Here is a 16,455-nt window from a genome sequence, read left to right as displayed (position 1 = left end):
GCCGATAGGTACTTCCCTCAGTGTAAGATCTCAATGATCTCGTTCTCTCAGACCTGGAGTAATGAGTTCTGGAAGTCCTTAATTGAGTGTCGCCTGTCCTAAGGCTTCTACTCTCTGCTTGCAACGGCGTGGTATGCCTACCACAATCTTCAGAGTGGCGAGGGGGCGTATTGCCTTTGCGCCCCTCTCCTGTCGCCACCTCTTTTCCCTTGATCTGGCACTTCATGGCCTCCATGTCCGCCGCCATCATCCTTATTAGTTTATCTTGCTCTTTTACGCGATCCTCTAGAGCTTGAGGGTTGATTCTTCGCCTTTGCCTTTCAGGACTTTGTGAGCGAGATCGACGGGGGCTGTTGTTCCGCCTCCCCCTTGTGTCCCTCCGGGGATTCTGTCGCTGGGGCTCTAAGTCCTCTATGGGAGGGATAAATGGCAATCCTTCACGCCTCCTACCCCCCACTGGGGTTTGTCCGTCGATGGCGGATTGTGGTAAATCTTCATTGTGCGCCATTCAATTAGCGAGGGAAACTTGATCAAGAGGTTTTGTTCTTTGTCTAGTGTTCCCACAGACGGCGCCAATTGTACGAGCACGAAATATTCTTCTCGTATAATCCTGTTGATCAAGTTTGCGCTCCTCCATACGTCGTCGCTTTACTCCTTGAAAACACAAACGTGAGCTAGCCGGCGGGTGTGTGCCGGATACCTCTCCGATGCCTAAGTCAGCAAAATAGACAAATAGACAAAAAAAGCTCTCTGTGTTCGGGAATCAAAGTTATGTGTTACCTCTCCATAGGTGATGTTATGAGCTTTTATAGGTTCCGTGTGGCACAATCCAAGTAGGACTCTTACTCCTCCATGTAGAGTCCTCTTAGGAATCACATTCTTGAAAGATGATGCTCATCCTTCAACACCCCCCTCACTGCTTAAACAAAGTGAGATGGTTTTACCACGGTTGGATGTCAATACGACCGAGCTAACATGACCATGCTAAAGCCGCAGACTAGACCGAGCTCCAGCTAGCTTGGTTCTTCCTTTCATTGCGTGTACCTCGGTTTCACATACTCCAACTGTGGTGTTTACTTATTACCGTGCTAACCGTAGTAAACCCCCGACCAAGCTAACGATAGCTAGGTCCACCGCAACAAGCCCAAATACCTTGGTTCTGAATACCATGACCGCGATAACTACCTTTACTCCGTCTGGTGACTTTAATCACACTTGGACCGTGGTAACACTTGCCAATCCCTTTTTCATACTTGGACCGAACTAACTATGGCGCGCTAAAACTGCGCTAACCAAAGCGAGGTCCACCATGAGAAGCCATCATACCTTGGCTCTAAATACTACGACCAAGCTAACTATGGCGCGCTACGACCTCGGTGACCGTCATTACACTTGGATCGAGCTAACTATCTCCACTCCGATCGTGGTGACCGTCATTACACTTGGACCGAGCTAACACTTGCGATCCACTTGCTAAGCTCTTTTTACCACGGCTGACACCTTTACCTCGGCTGATATCTTTACCTCGGCTAACATTGCGGTCAACCAAGTTACTTCGGCTCTTCTCTCCGTTTGACTACCATGCTTGGTAGCTCGACCATAGCGTTGACCGCCACTAGGAAGCAGCTAAGTCCCGTAGCTAGGTCCCGTGGCTAGGTCTCATAGCTAGGTCGCGTAGCTAGGTCCAATAACTTGGTCCCGTAGCTAGGTCTTGTAACTCGGTCTCATAGCTAGGTCCTGTAGCTAGGTCTCATAGCTAGGCCGCGTAGCTAGGTCCAATAACTTGGTCCCGTAGCTAGGTCTTGTAGCTCGGTCTCGTAGCTAAGTCCTGTAGCTAGGTCCAACAGCTTGGTTCTGTAGCTAGGTCCCGTAGCTAGGTCCTATAAACATCTTTGACCGTCACTCCAACCTAGCTCGGCCCAATTTGGCTACGCAAATTACCCTCTCAAGTTTATAGTTTTTTAGAACCAATTCCTACGAATCTGTTCTTGAGTACTTTAAAATCGGACCAATTCGATCCGTATATGCCCCTAAATCATGGACTGAGAGGGTCCCCATCATCCATGATGTGCACAGGTCTACTTCAACAATAATATTCCAACAGCTAGTCATAGTTCCTTTGGATATATCCTTTGCATCTAGTTAACAAGCCATGCAATTTTTTGGTTTTTTATTAATGAATTTTATTATAATGAAACTTAATAAATCATAATCATAATAAAGATCAATATAAATAATTTTTGTTTTTAATAAATATACATTGAATAGGACTTATGTTTATCCAACATATAAAGAAAAAGATATTACACATATTAAAATGGGCACAGCTTCTCTCCAGTCCAAATCTGGATTGGATGGTGCTGTCCGGCCCTTGGGGGCCCACTACGGGTCGTGTTTCGATAATCTAAACCGTTCAATGTGTAGAACTCATCGAGTACTATATGCTTGTAAAAAATCACGTTGATCGGATATCAATAGCTATATTATCAAATCAGTTTTTTGTAAGCCGTTTATTTTTTGCCGTCCATTTTTTTTCATAAAAAACTGATTTGATCATATAGCTATCGATATCCGATCAACGTGATTTTTTACAGGCATATAGTACTCGACGATTGATCACATTGAACGGTTTAGATTATCGAAACACGACCCGTAGTGGGCCTCCAAGGGCCGGACAGCACCGTCCAGTCCAGATTTGGACCGGAGAGAAGCTGTGGCCTATTAAAATATCTTACTTGCTTTATTTATTCACTAAAGTGACATGCAATAATAGTATTTTATTTTTTAAATAAAAACCACTTAAATAATATTATATTGTAAGAACAAGTCAAATAAGAAAGTAAAATGGATAGTGCTGTTCGGACTCTCATTTTGCATTTGGGTTATTTATACGAAAACCTCTTAATATATTGAAATGTATTATGTTAACTTACTAAATTATAATAGTGTACAAATATATTCTTTAAATTATTGAAAAATATCATTTTTTTTAAATTATAAAATTATACAAATGTTCCTAAATTATAAAAAGATAAAAAAAATGGACCATTAAAAAAAGCGGCAAACTAAAACATGAAAATAATTTAGAGATACATTAGTACGTTTCTATATTTTAGGGGGATAAAATGATACTTCTAAATAGTTTAGGGGTTCATTTGTATATTTTTATTGTTTATGGAGTCTTTATGTAAATAACCATTTTTATTAAAACACATAACACAATTCTTAATATTCAAAGAGCAATTTTTTTTAAAATATATATATATATATATATATATTAAGTAAGAACAATAATCTTCAAAAAAATTACTGAATTTTTTACTGTGTGTTTGGTAACGTTTACGTTTTCAGTTTATATTTACAAAAATTTTATAAACTAGTTTTTGTTTATTTTTAAAAAAATATAAACTACAAACGCGTTTGGTAATTGACAAAATGTTTAAAAAAATTTAAAAATATAAAAAAGAGTGAGAAATGGCAACTAGTGGCAAGTGGCGGCGGAAGACGGTGATGGAAAGTAGTGACGGTGGGTGGTGGGTAGCTGGTGGTGGTGGTGGGTGGTGGCGGGTGGGTGGTGGTGGTGTTGGGTGGGTGACAGTGGCAGGTGGTGGGTGGTAGATGGCCAGTGGTGGTGGCGGGTGTGTGGTGGTGTCGGGTAGGTGATGGTATGTGGGTGGGTGACGGTGGCGGGTGGTAGCGAGTGGGTGGTGGTGGTGAAGGATGGTGGGTGGTGGTGGCAGGTGGGTGGCGGATGGCGGATGATAGGTGGGTGGTGATGGTGGGTGAGTGGGTGACGATAGCGGGTGGTGGGTGGTAGCGAGTGGGTGGCGGTGGTGGTGGTGGCGGTGGCGGGTGGTGGCAGGTGGGTGGCGGATGGCGGGTAGTGGCGGGTAGGTGGCGGGTGGTGGTGGTGGTAGTGGGTGGATGGGTGGGTGACGGTGGCGGGTGGTAGGTGGTAACGAGTGGGTGGTGGTGGGTGGTGGGTGATGGTGGCGGGTGGTGGGTGATGGTGGGTGGCGGGTGGTTGGTGGTGGTGGTGGGTGGTTGGTGGTGGCAGGTGGGTGGTGAGTGGTGGTGGCAAGTAGGTGGCGGGTGGTGGATGGTGGTGGCAGGTGGTGGTGGCAGGCGGTGGATGGTAGTGGCGGGTGGTGGGTGGTAGCGGGTGGATAACAGGTGGGTGGTGGTGGCGGTGGGTAGGTGGTGGTGGCGAGTGAGTGGCAGGTGGCTGGTGGGTGGCTGATAGGTAGTGGTGGTGGGTGGTGAACGGTGGTGGGTGGTGGTGGCCGAAGATGGTGGTAGAAAATGGTGGCGGGTGATGGCTAGTGTTGGGTGGTAAAAAAAAAAAAAAAAACTGAAAACTCAAAATGGAAACACATTTTTTGTATTTCCATTTTTTGGCCAAATTTATAAACTGAGACCACTGATTTATAAATCAAAAATTTTACCAAACAAGTTTTTATTTGAATTTTTAAAATTTTTGTAAATATAAACAGAAAACTGTTGTTCCACAAAAAATACTGGCTAATCAAACCAAATAAATTTTTCTAAAAAAAATCTCAAAATTTTGTTTAGTTACCTACTTTCCAAAATCACCTATCTCTCTATCATACACATAAAATCAATCACTTTTTTTAAAACTCTCTCCAAAATAATTTTTCAAAACCATTTCTGAAAAAAGGCAAACCAAATAAGTTTTCTTACTTTTTTATCTTAAAAACTACTTTACAAACACAAACCAAACACACCTGAGATGTTTTTAGTTTTGAATTTTTTGATTTAATGAATTAGTTTAATAATGATATCAAAGTTGTCGTTATATTTGACTTTTGAAAAAATAGAAACTAATTTAACGAAAATAAAAATAACCACCCATTATATGATCATTATCCAAATATTAATTTGGTAAAAAAACTGTCTAAAAAATTTATCAAGTTTACATAATTTTATCTTTAGTGAGTAGAAATAATTTTTAAAAATTCAAAAATATTTTTTTGACATTTAGTTTTGTTAAATTAGTTTATATTTTATCAAATTGACGACTTTACCCTTGAAATTGAGCAATGATATCTTCAATTGTCCTTATTTTGAATAAGATTCCAAATTTAAGATTAAATGTATCACAATTGAAAAGTCAAGACTAAAATGACACAAAATCCAAACTATAGGGACCGTTAATGTAATTCGCCCCTATTTACTATCGCTATACAATTTTGTACAATTTTTATACAATGATGATAGTGATATTTTGCGCGCAAAAAAAAAAAAAAAAAAAAAAAAAAAAAAAAAAAAAAAAAAACTTACAAATTAGTGGTATACTAAACAAAAGATTTATATTTTTATGGTAGTATATGGTCCTTTATATGTGTTAGAATTATGTGCTCATTTGGCATGCGGATTTGGGTTAGGTTGGGACTATTTTAGTTATAAAAAGATAAAATAAGTTTTTTAACTTTAGGTTAAAAGTTGTCATATTCAAACCACAATCATTTTATTTTCTCTCACAAAAGCCAAAAAATCCATCCCAAACGAGACTATTTTAACTCCAGGCTAAAATAACCAAAAAACTAAAAAATCAATCTATATCCCAAACGATTGCATCTATAATGTAATTATTTTTCACCGTTTCACTCATCTTTTCCCCTTTTTGTAATTAAATATTAGTTTAGTAGGTAATGCTATGGTAGCATATGCAAATTTTAATATTTGTGAGTTTGATTCCCAAAAATGTCATAAATCAATCTTAGGAGTCATAACTACAACAAAAAAGAAGAAGAAGAATTAATAACTAAACATCAAAGAAAATGTAATGAAAGAGTTCTTGAATCATAATAAAAATAATGTCATAACTAGAGATGACAACGGGTAGGGTTTGCATCGGGGGCCCCTTACTCTATCCCCGCCCCCATTTTCACCACTTACCCTACCCTGACCCGGCCCTCATGAAACTCTTCCTTACTTCCACCTATACCCAAATCAGCAAGAGAAATTAGTGAAAAATCCACTCTAATAATTGTCTAAGGCATTAGGTCTGAGATATTTTTGTTGATAAGATATTCACGCTTTGTAAAATAGTTTGATGAGAAGTCCTGAAGAACATTTTGTTTCCAATATACCCCTTCATTTTTTTTATCTGTTTTGACTTTTCGTTCACTATCTGTTCAAATTTATATCTATCTGTTCAAATTATTTTCTATCTGTTTAATTTTTTTTTTTTTGGTTTATCTATTCAAATTTATACCTATCTATTCAATTTTTTTGTCTATCTGTTGAATTTTTTTAACCTATCTATTAAATTTTTATAATTTAGTTTTTCTATCTGTTCAAATTCACACTATTTTCAAGCTTTCTCTCTCCCCCCATTTTTCTCTCTCTATTTGTTTCTCTTCTCATTTCTTTCTCAATCTGTTGAATTTTTTTGAATCTATTTGTTAAATTTACTAAGCTTATTTTTAATCTATCTATTCAAATTTTGATCATATCTATTCAATTTTTTGATCTATTTGTTCAATTTTTGTATCAAACACAACATTTTCTGTCCAAAACACAACAAATAGACACACACATACAACAAAGAGATAACCAACAACAACAACAACCACAATAATTAACAACAATCAACAACAAAAAAAAAAAATTTTAAAAAAAAAACATTAAGCCTGGTTTAGTGCACTCTGTTTTATTTTATTTTTTTTTAATTTGATGGTTAAAAAGAAAAAATTAAAAAATTAATGATCAATTTATATAAGTTAGTTTTATCTAATAAGCATAAATTAATAAATTTTCAAAATAAAAAGTTAATAAACATTAGGGTTCAGGTATGATGGTACCATCGGCCGACCGGAGGAGTCAATCAACGGTCTCTGGTAGTTTCACGGCTTGAAGGAGTTATAACTCATTGGAAACCCTATGGAAATCTTTGGAGAGAGAGTTTTACACACAAAAGAGAGTAGAAAAAAAAAAGTTTGTTAGAGGACACGATGGAGAAAAAGAGAGGTCGATCAGCGATCATCGAATTTAGATCTGAGATCTCATATCTGAATTAACGACGGTAATATAGAGGAGGCTGAGGTTAGGGTTTTGGTGTGGGAGGAGAAAGAGAGGAGATAAGGAAGCTGATAACGTGTTTACTAGAGTCAGAGTTGGAGTCGTAGAAGTTGCGGAGGTCGACGATGATTGGGCCGACGATAGGTGTGCTAGTAGTGGTGAGGTCAGAAAAGGAAGAGAGAGAGAGAGAGAGAGAGAGAGAGAGAGGGGAAGGGGAGATTTGTTGAAATGAGGTTGAATGGGGGAGGGAGGGGTATATATATAGTATGGGTATTTTGGTCATTTTGTGAGTGTTTATCCTTATGGACAAAGAAAATGAATGCTTGAACTTTTGAATAATGAAAATTTAATTTTGGACTTTTGGACCAAGTAGCCAACCAGTAAATGTAACTCCCACTCGCTGACCCTACTCGATTTGCAACATAATAAGAAATTTAACAAATATTATTAAAACTCAATAGAAACTCAATAATACATTTTATAGATATTATATATATTCTATAAAATTTCCAAAAATATTATACCCATATTACAAATATATGTAATATTATTTATTTATTTATTATATTTGTTAGTCTGGTAGTGTTTGGATAAAAAAAATACTGTCTTTCGCCCCAACTCAAACCCAATCGGATTGTTCAAAAGTTTACCCAAACTTAACCCTACCTTATTCAAAACCCTCAAACCCACCTTATGAGGGTCAGGGACCTGACAGATCGAGATATCTTGTTATCCTTAATCATAATTGTGGGGATATATTTTTGAGTACCAACACGTGGCAAGGTGACGCCAACGTGTCAGCCGAGGTGCCACATGTACTGGTCGATATGCCGAGGTCATCTCGGTTAGGCCGAGATTATCTCCGAAGATATCAAAATCCGAGATAAGCGGATAAGAGATAAGGGACAAGAGTCCTAGAATAAAGAGGAGACTTAGCCAAGATAAGGATAAAGCTCTTAGGGAGTTTATCTTTATCTCTTGAGGAGTCCAAAGTAAGTACTGAACAGAAATCCATAGAAGTCAGGCTTCTATTGGGATTAGGATTGAGGTAACTATAAAAGAGAGACACCCCCATGGGTCTAAGGTACGCAATTTATATTTTGTCTAGTGAGTTAAGCACTATTGATTATCTTTGAGAGATATACTGACTTGATCGTCGGAGTGCCCCCGGGTGGACGAACCACCGCCGGAATCTTCTCTTTCTATTATAGGTTAGGCAGGTGTCATCTATTCTGCCAGTGTTCTCCAGCTGAATACTGAGTTGGGCAGTGTGATCGGAAAATCACTCATACAATTTGGTACCGTCTGTGAGAAAGAAAAGAGAATAGATGGCCAGTAACGGACAGAAAGAAAAGGTTGGGGATGACACTCCTGCTGGGAGCGGGAGACCAATTGACCTTGATATCACAGGAGACGAATGCAACGCAGAAACTCGTGACCAAAATCACGGAATAAAAGACGTCGGTCAGACTGGCGACGCACAAAAGAAACCAGATCAAAGTGGGTACTACAACGAGGACGACCTCCAGGAATGGAAGGATAGGTGCCTGCGAAGGGACGAAGAGGTAAGAGATATGGCAAACAAATTGGCAGGCCTACAGTCGGTCATCAATTTCATGATGCTAAATAACGTCATGTAGCCACCATACTCGCTGCAGGACACGCCGATTCCAGCGGCCAATGCCCAGAAGGGAGGACAAAAAACAATCCCTATAGCCCCTCTGCATAACGGGAGCAAAAGATACTCTCACCAACCTTCTAGGGAAGTCGAACGAAGAGAGTCAAAAAGAGAAGAATCACAGAGGACGCATCGCACAAAAGAGGTAGACCCCAAAGGACATCGGCATGTTCAGAGGCAGGCACTGTACTTCGACACAACTCATGGAGAAGGGTCGAAAAGGGCTCACCACGAGGCCGAGAATAGTATACCAAAAAGGCTGAAGTCGAAAGATAGCCGAGCTCCTGGGCGGAGCAAAAAAGACTTAAGAGATTACCTCAAGAGGAAGCAACAGAATGCCGAAGCCTAGGTTACCTCCCCAGATAAGTCGAGGACACCATTCTCAGTGGAATTAGATAGATTTGAAGCACCGAAGCGATTCAGTATGCCAAGGTTTCAAATATATGATGGTAAGTCAGATCCCAACTTTCACGTTGGACTATATTTGAACTCAATGGCATTGTATAGTGGGAACGAACCGTTGCTCTGCAAAGTGTTCCTCTCATCTTTCAGGGAGATTGCATTAGATTGGTTCCACAAACTACCAAAGGGAAGCATGAAGACTTGGGAAGGCCTGGGCGAGATGTTTGTGGCCAGGTTTGTGACAAACAAGCTGCAGCCACTAAGGGCGGACGCATTGATGGCTCTAAAGATCAGCAAGGATGAAGGCCTTAGGGCCTATGCAAAAAGATACTATGAGATGTTCAATCGAATACCCGAATGTAATCAAGAGGTGGCGGTCGTATCTTTCAAGAACGGCCTGAAAAACAACTGTCCACTACGAAAGTCTTTGGCAAAGACATTGCCAAAGTGTATGGAAGAGCTCATGGCGAGAATTGAGAAGTATGCCAGAGCCGAAGAAGACACGTCGGGAACTAGGGAGATAAAACAAGAGAAAGGAAACGGCTCGCCAAAGCGAGGCCGAGGTAACAATGGAACGAGCAGGCAAGAGGCAGAACTGAGGGCCACACAAGCAGTAACAACTGTGTTCCGAATCCCAATTTCCAAAGTCCTGGATCAAATTCAAAACCATCCCTATTTCAGAACGCTAGAGAGGACCCCAGGAGAATTCATGGGAAGAAACATTGGCAGGCATTATGCCTACCACAATGAATATGGACATACAACTCAAGGTTGTAGAGCCCTTGAAACATATTTGGAAGACCTGGTGAGACAAGGACATCTGAGAGACCTTGTCGATGAGACCAGGACAAGGAAAGAACAGGCTAGGTTGCCTCAGGCACCAGCAGCCCCACCTCCTCCAGCACAACAGCCGCAGGTAGGAGGACCTCGGATAATCAACGTAATTCACTCGAAGGTCAACGAAAATGAAATCTGAGGAGAGACCCAGAAAGTGAAGCACCTGCAACATGTTTACCAAGTCGGGGAGAAAAGACATCAGGCAGAAGAGTGCCAGGGACCAACGATAACCTTTACTGAAGCCGGCCTAGAGATGGTCCAGCATCCGCATAATGATGCCTTAGTAGTATCCCTCCAGGTTAGGGAGTGCCAAGTGAAATGCATCCTGGTTGATCAAGGCAGCTCTTGCGACATTATGTACGTCCGATGTTACAAGGAGCTCGGCCTTCACCCAGATGATATGGAACAATCCAATGGCCCAATGGTTGGGTTCAATGGAACGCCGACATGGCCACTGGAAACAGTAAGCTTGGAGGTGCAGGCTGGCACCAGAAAGATCAAGACAGAATTCACCATCATCGATACACCCTCCCCTTACAACATCATCTTGGGAAGGCCATGGTTGCATGCAATGGGGGCAGTTCCCTCAACATTGCATCAACTATTATGATTTCCAACAGAGCATGGGATAGAGGAAGTTAGAGGTGATCAGCTGCAGGCGAAGAATTGCTCCATGGCAGCAATAAAATCTACCTGCAGCGTACGAGAGCCAGAGAAGGCAAAAATTGAAGATGAGGACGTGGAAGTCCTAGAAGACGCCAGCAAGAAGCCAGCCGAAAAGAGCGAAGAGGCACTGAAGAAAATCCTCGTCCAGGATGGGGATGAAGAATGCTTCTTTCTTCTCGGCTCGGGCTTAGCCGAAGAAGAGGAAAAAGAGTTGGAAACTTTTTTGAGAGCAAATATTGAGGTGTTCGCTTGGACACCTTACGAAATGCCTAGCATTGACCCCGAGGTCACTTGCCACAAACTGAATGTTGACAGGTCGGCTAAACCTATAATTCAACGAGCCAGAAGACTGACGTTGATGCACGTCGAAGCAGTAGAGGAAGAAGTAGACAGACTTCTGGAGGCCAGGGCCATTAGAGAAGTACATTACCCAACATGGTTATCCAATATAGTGGTGGTAAAGAAGAAGAACGATAAATGGAGGGTCTGCGTAGACTTCACCAGCCTCAACAAAGCCTGTCCCAAAAACAGCTTTCCTCTACCCAAGATTGACCAGCTAGTAGATGCCACTTCAGGGCATGGAAGAATGAGCTTCCTAGATGCCTACAGGGGATACCACCAGATAGCCATGTACCCCCCAGACGAAGAGAAGACAGCGTTCATCACCCCAAAAGGCCTGTACCGTTATAGAGTAATGCCTTTCGAGTTAAAAAACACAGGAGCAACTTACCAAAGGCTGGTAACAAAAATGTTCAAACACCTGATCGGCCGAACAGTAGAAGTCTACATCGACGACATAGTCATTAAGACCAAGGAGCCCGAAGGTCATCTCGCCGATCTAAAAGCAGTCTTTGAAATCCTTAAAACATATCGGCTCTGACTCAATGTATCGAAGTGTGCATTTGGAGTTGGATCTGGTAAGTTTTTAGGATACTTGGTGACTAGAAGGGGCATCGAGGCCAGCCCAGATCAAATCAAGGCCATCCTAGAATTGAAAAGCCCGACGTCAGCAAAACAGGTACAGATGCTAACTAGAAGGGCCGCAGCCCTGAACAGATTCATCAGTAGAAGCTCAGATAAGTGCAGACCTTTCTTTAACTTGGTGAAGAAAGCCATAGACTTCCTGTGGACAGAAGAATGTGAAGCCGCTTTAGCCGACCTGAAGAAGTACTTGACCACAGCTCCGGTTCTCTCAAATCCAGAACCTGGAGAGGAGCTATTCCTGTACTTAGCCGTTTCGAAACATGCGATAAGTGCAGCACTAATCCGAGAAGAAAAAGGAGAGCAAAGGGCTGTTTACTATGTAAGCAAAACCCTAGCCGATGCAGAAACAAGGTATCTACCCTTAAAGAAATTGGCACTAGCTTTAGTAATGGCTTAAAAGAAGTTGAACCATTACTTCCAGGCCCATAAAATTGTGGTGCTAATAGAGCACCCCCTGAAGTCCTTACTGCAACAAGGAGACCTGACAGGAAGAATAGCCAGGTAGGCAGTCACCCTAGGCCAGTATGACCTGGAGTACAGGCCAAGGACAGCAATTAAAGGCCAGGTTCTGGCCAACTTCGTGGCTGAGTTCACGCCAGAATCCATCGAACATCAGGCACCACTGAGCCAGGATGAACGATGTCAAGACAAGCAAGGAGAAACCCAAGCAAAGGCAAAAGAACAAAAGAAAGAAGAAAAACTCAGACCCCGTAGCATCTACATCGGTGACTCCTTTCGACTGTTCGTTGATGGGAGTTCAAACCGACAAGGAGCGGGGGCAAGAGTAGTATTAATATCCCCAGATGGGCAGGTACTAGAACAGTCAATTCGTTTGGGGTTCAAGGCCTCAAACAATGAAGCAGAGTATGAAGCACTCATTGCACAACTGATAGTTAACCAGACAACAGGCGAGTTTGCAGCCCGAGATGAAAGAATGTCGGCCTACATAAAAGAAGTAATCAGACTGTCAGCCTTGTTTTAGAACTGTCGACTACTTTAGGTAAGCCGAGATGATAACAACCACGCCGATGCGTTAGCCAACTTAGCTAGTGTAGTACAACCTGGAAAAGCAAGGACAATAATGATTGACTACCTGTCGGGCCCGAGCATTGAACCAGTAATCACAGAGCATGAAGCAATGTGCGTAGACATGGGACCAAGCTGGATGGACGCAATTGTTGCGTTCCTAAAAGAAGGAAAGCTGCCAGACGACCGCAAGGAGGCACACAAGATCAGATTGAAGTTGGCAAGATTCAGTCTAACAGCAGAGGGACACCTCTACAGAAGATCCTTCACTAGACCCCTTTTAAGGTGCATACACCCTTTGCAGTTTGAAGATTTTTTATATGAAATCCATGAAGGGATTTGTGGAAGCCACGCTAGGAGCAGATCACTAGCTCACAAGGCTATTACCCAGGGGTATTGGTGGCCTTACATGCAAAAAGATGCAGAAGCCTACGTGAAGAAGTGTGAACAATGCCAAAGGTTTGCACCTTTGATACACCAGCCAGCTGCTGACCTGAACCCTGTATCCAGTCCTTGGCCATTTGCCTAATGGGGCATGGATGTCGTTGGGCAATTATCCGAAGCAACTGGACAAAGAAAGTACTTGCTAGTAGCAACAAATTACTTCACAAAATGGATAGAAGCAGAACCTCTTGCCAAGGTCCGAGATGTGGATGTCAAGAACTTCATATAGAAAAACATCATTACCAGATTTGGGATTCCGAGAGCAATTATTGCAGACAATGGAACTCAATTTGACAGCAAGTTAATCAAGAACTTCTGTGCAAAGTTCAAGAACAAGAACTACTTTTCAACCCCAAGCTTTTCACAAAGCAATGGACAAGCAGAAGCATCCAACAAAGTAATTCTGGATGGAATAAAGAAGAGGCTGCAGGCAGCAAAATGCAAGTGGATAGACGAATTGCCCAATGTACTCTGGGCATATCGGACTACGCCGAGAAGATCAACAGGGGAATCCTCCTTCGTCATGGCTTATGGCATAGAAGCAATCGTTCCGCTGGAGATCGGCATCCCAGAAATCAGAACCCAGGGAGTAGAGAATGGGACTAATGATATACTTTTAGCCCAAGATCTAGATCTTCTAGAAGAACGAAGGGAGAAAGCTGCAATTCAGCTCGCAGCATACCAGCAGCAACTTGCAAAAGCTTATAACAAAAAGGTCAATCCAAGAGAATTTCAGATTGGTGACCTCGTCCTAAGAAAAGTCGTCAGCAACAAGAAGGATCCTAGAAAGGGCAAGCTTGGCCCAAATTGGGAAGGACCCTACAGAATCATCTCGGTACTAGGTAATGGGGCATATCGGCTTGAAGATAATGAGGGCAAAGAGTTGCCAAAACCTTGGAACACTTGTAATTTGAAATTTTTCTATCATTAGAATTTCTTTGTTCCTTTACCATTTGTCGAAGTAAATAAATAAAGATTCAGTTCTCTTTCCAAGATACTTGACATTGTCTCTAGAATACATATATAATGAGAACCCAAGTGGAACTCAGGTTCACATTAGGGGGCAGAAAGAAGAAGAATATGTATAACACTTGTTGAAATTTGTGGACAATTTACAAGTTAAGTTAAACCGAAATCATTGTTTAACACTTGTTGAAATATGTGGACAATTTATAAGTTAAATTAAACCAAAATCATTGTTTAACACTTGTTGAAATCTGTGGACAATTTACAAGTTAAGTTAAACCGAAATCATTGTTTAACACTTGTTGAAATCTGTGGATAATTTACAAGTTAAATTAAACCGAAATCATTGTTTAACACTTGTTGAAATTTGTAGACAATTTACAAGTTAAGTTAAACCGAAATCATTGCTTAACACTTGTTGAAATTTGTGGACAATTTACAAGTTGAAGTTAAGCTAAAGTCATTGTTTAACACTTGTTGAAATTTGTGGACAATTTACAAGTTAAGTTAAACCGAAATCATTGCTTAACACTTGTTGAAATTTGTGGACAATTTACAAGTTAAGTTAAACTGAAATCATTGCTTAACACTTGTTGAAATTTGTGGACAATTTACAAGTTGAAGTTAAGCAGAAGTCATTGTTTAACACTTGTTGAAATTTGTGGACAATTTACAAGTTAAGTTGAACCGAAATCATTGCTTAGCACTTGTTGAAAGTTGTGGACAATTTACAAGTTGAAGTTAAGCCGAAGTCATTGTTTAACACTTGTTGAAATTTGTGGACAATTTACAAGTTAAGTTAAACCGAAATCATTGCTTAACACTTGTTGAAATTTGTGGACAATTTACAAATTGAAGTTAAGTCGAAGTCATTGTTTAACACTTGTTGAAATTTGTGGACAATTTACAAGTTAAGTTGAACCGAAATCATTGCTTAGCACTTGTTGAAATTTGTGGACAATTTACAAGTTGAATTTAAGCCAAAGTCATTATTTAACACTTGTTGAAATTTGTGAACAATTTACAAGTTGAGTTAAACCAGTATGATGTTCAATACTTGTTAAAAGTTTACAAGTTAAGATTAAAACCAAGAAGTTTGTCTATCCTAAGTGTCTCACCCCGAGAAGATTGTACAAAGAAGGAAGAATATGTGAAAGACATGTAGAATATTCTAAGTATAGAATCACGCCAGAGCAGTCAAGAAAAGACAAAAGTACAAGCAATCAGTAAAGGAGAGTTGTATTAGCATTCCCCGAAAAAAGCGCACATCGGCCATACAAAGAGCTTACAATTTTTCAAAAGATAAAGAAGAAGCAAAAGTACAAGAAAGGAAAAGAAAAATATAAAGCTAAGACTCCTCCCCAGTAGCAGTTGATTGAATTTAAAGTTCAGACGATTGTTGAGAAGCAACCTCGGCCGCCTTCTCCTCCATTAGCTCAGCATTAATTTCTTGCAAAGTTTCTTCAATACTCTTGTCGGCGAAGGGGACGTCGGCTGATACCTTCTCATGTGCAGTGTCTTTGGGAACCTCATCACCTTCCTCATCTTGAGTCAAGTCTAGGACTTGCTCCTTCTGAAGAGGGGACTTGGCCCCATCAGTATCCTTGGATTTTCTCACCAAGACCTCATCCTCATCTTCATCACCATCCTCAGACTCAGATTCACCGACGTCTTGACTTAGAGGTGGAGATGGAGGGAATGGAAGAGGAATGGCGTCGGCTTTTCTCAAGGGCGAGTCCTCAAGAACGTTGAGCTTTTTCAGAAGGTACATCCAACCAAGGGTGAAACCCTTGTTGCATGCCTCCTTCACCTGTTTTTCATAAGCCTCAGTGACATCGGCCATGCCCTGGGCGTACGCCTTTTCATCGGCGTCTTTGATTTCAGCCACTTTGGTAGCCAAGGCTTCTTGAAGCTCTTTTTCGGCTTGGGCCATCTTCTCCTCAGCCTCTTTTCTTTGGGACTCAGCAACCTTTCTGATGGCTTCGGAAGATTCAGCCTTCTCTTTGGCTTCAGTTTGGGCTTTGATTGCAGCCTCGGCTTGGTCCTCCAACTTTTTCATCTTTGACTGCAAATTCTTGTTGGATTTTTGAAGAAAAAAGAACTCCCTCTTCATATCGGCCAGCTTCTACCTATTTTCGAAAGATTGAACAGAAAAAGAGTGGGCATGCTGGATGGCCTAAAAAAAACACAAGGTAAAAGTTATTGCAAAATTTTCTAAGTACATAAAAGAAAGAAGAAAATTACCAAGTAGAAGATACTTACTGGAACAGAGCGTTGAAACATCAGAGCGTAATTTTCATATTCGCTCAGTTCGGCATTGCGATCAAGATCGCCGGGCAGAAGCAAAGCGGTACTGAGCGCTACGCCGACATTTATGTCATCGACACTATCAGTAGCAAGGACTGGCT

The sequence above is a fragment of the Camellia sinensis genome, chromosome 5 (assembly GCF_055761805.1).
Source record: "Camellia sinensis isolate YWXY chromosome 5, ASM5576180v1, whole genome shotgun sequence".
Taxonomy (NCBI): Eukaryota; Viridiplantae; Streptophyta; class Magnoliopsida; order Ericales; family Theaceae; genus Camellia; species Camellia sinensis.
The sequence above is the reverse complement of the archived record's forward strand: the minus strand, read 5'-3'. Positions refer to the sequence as shown.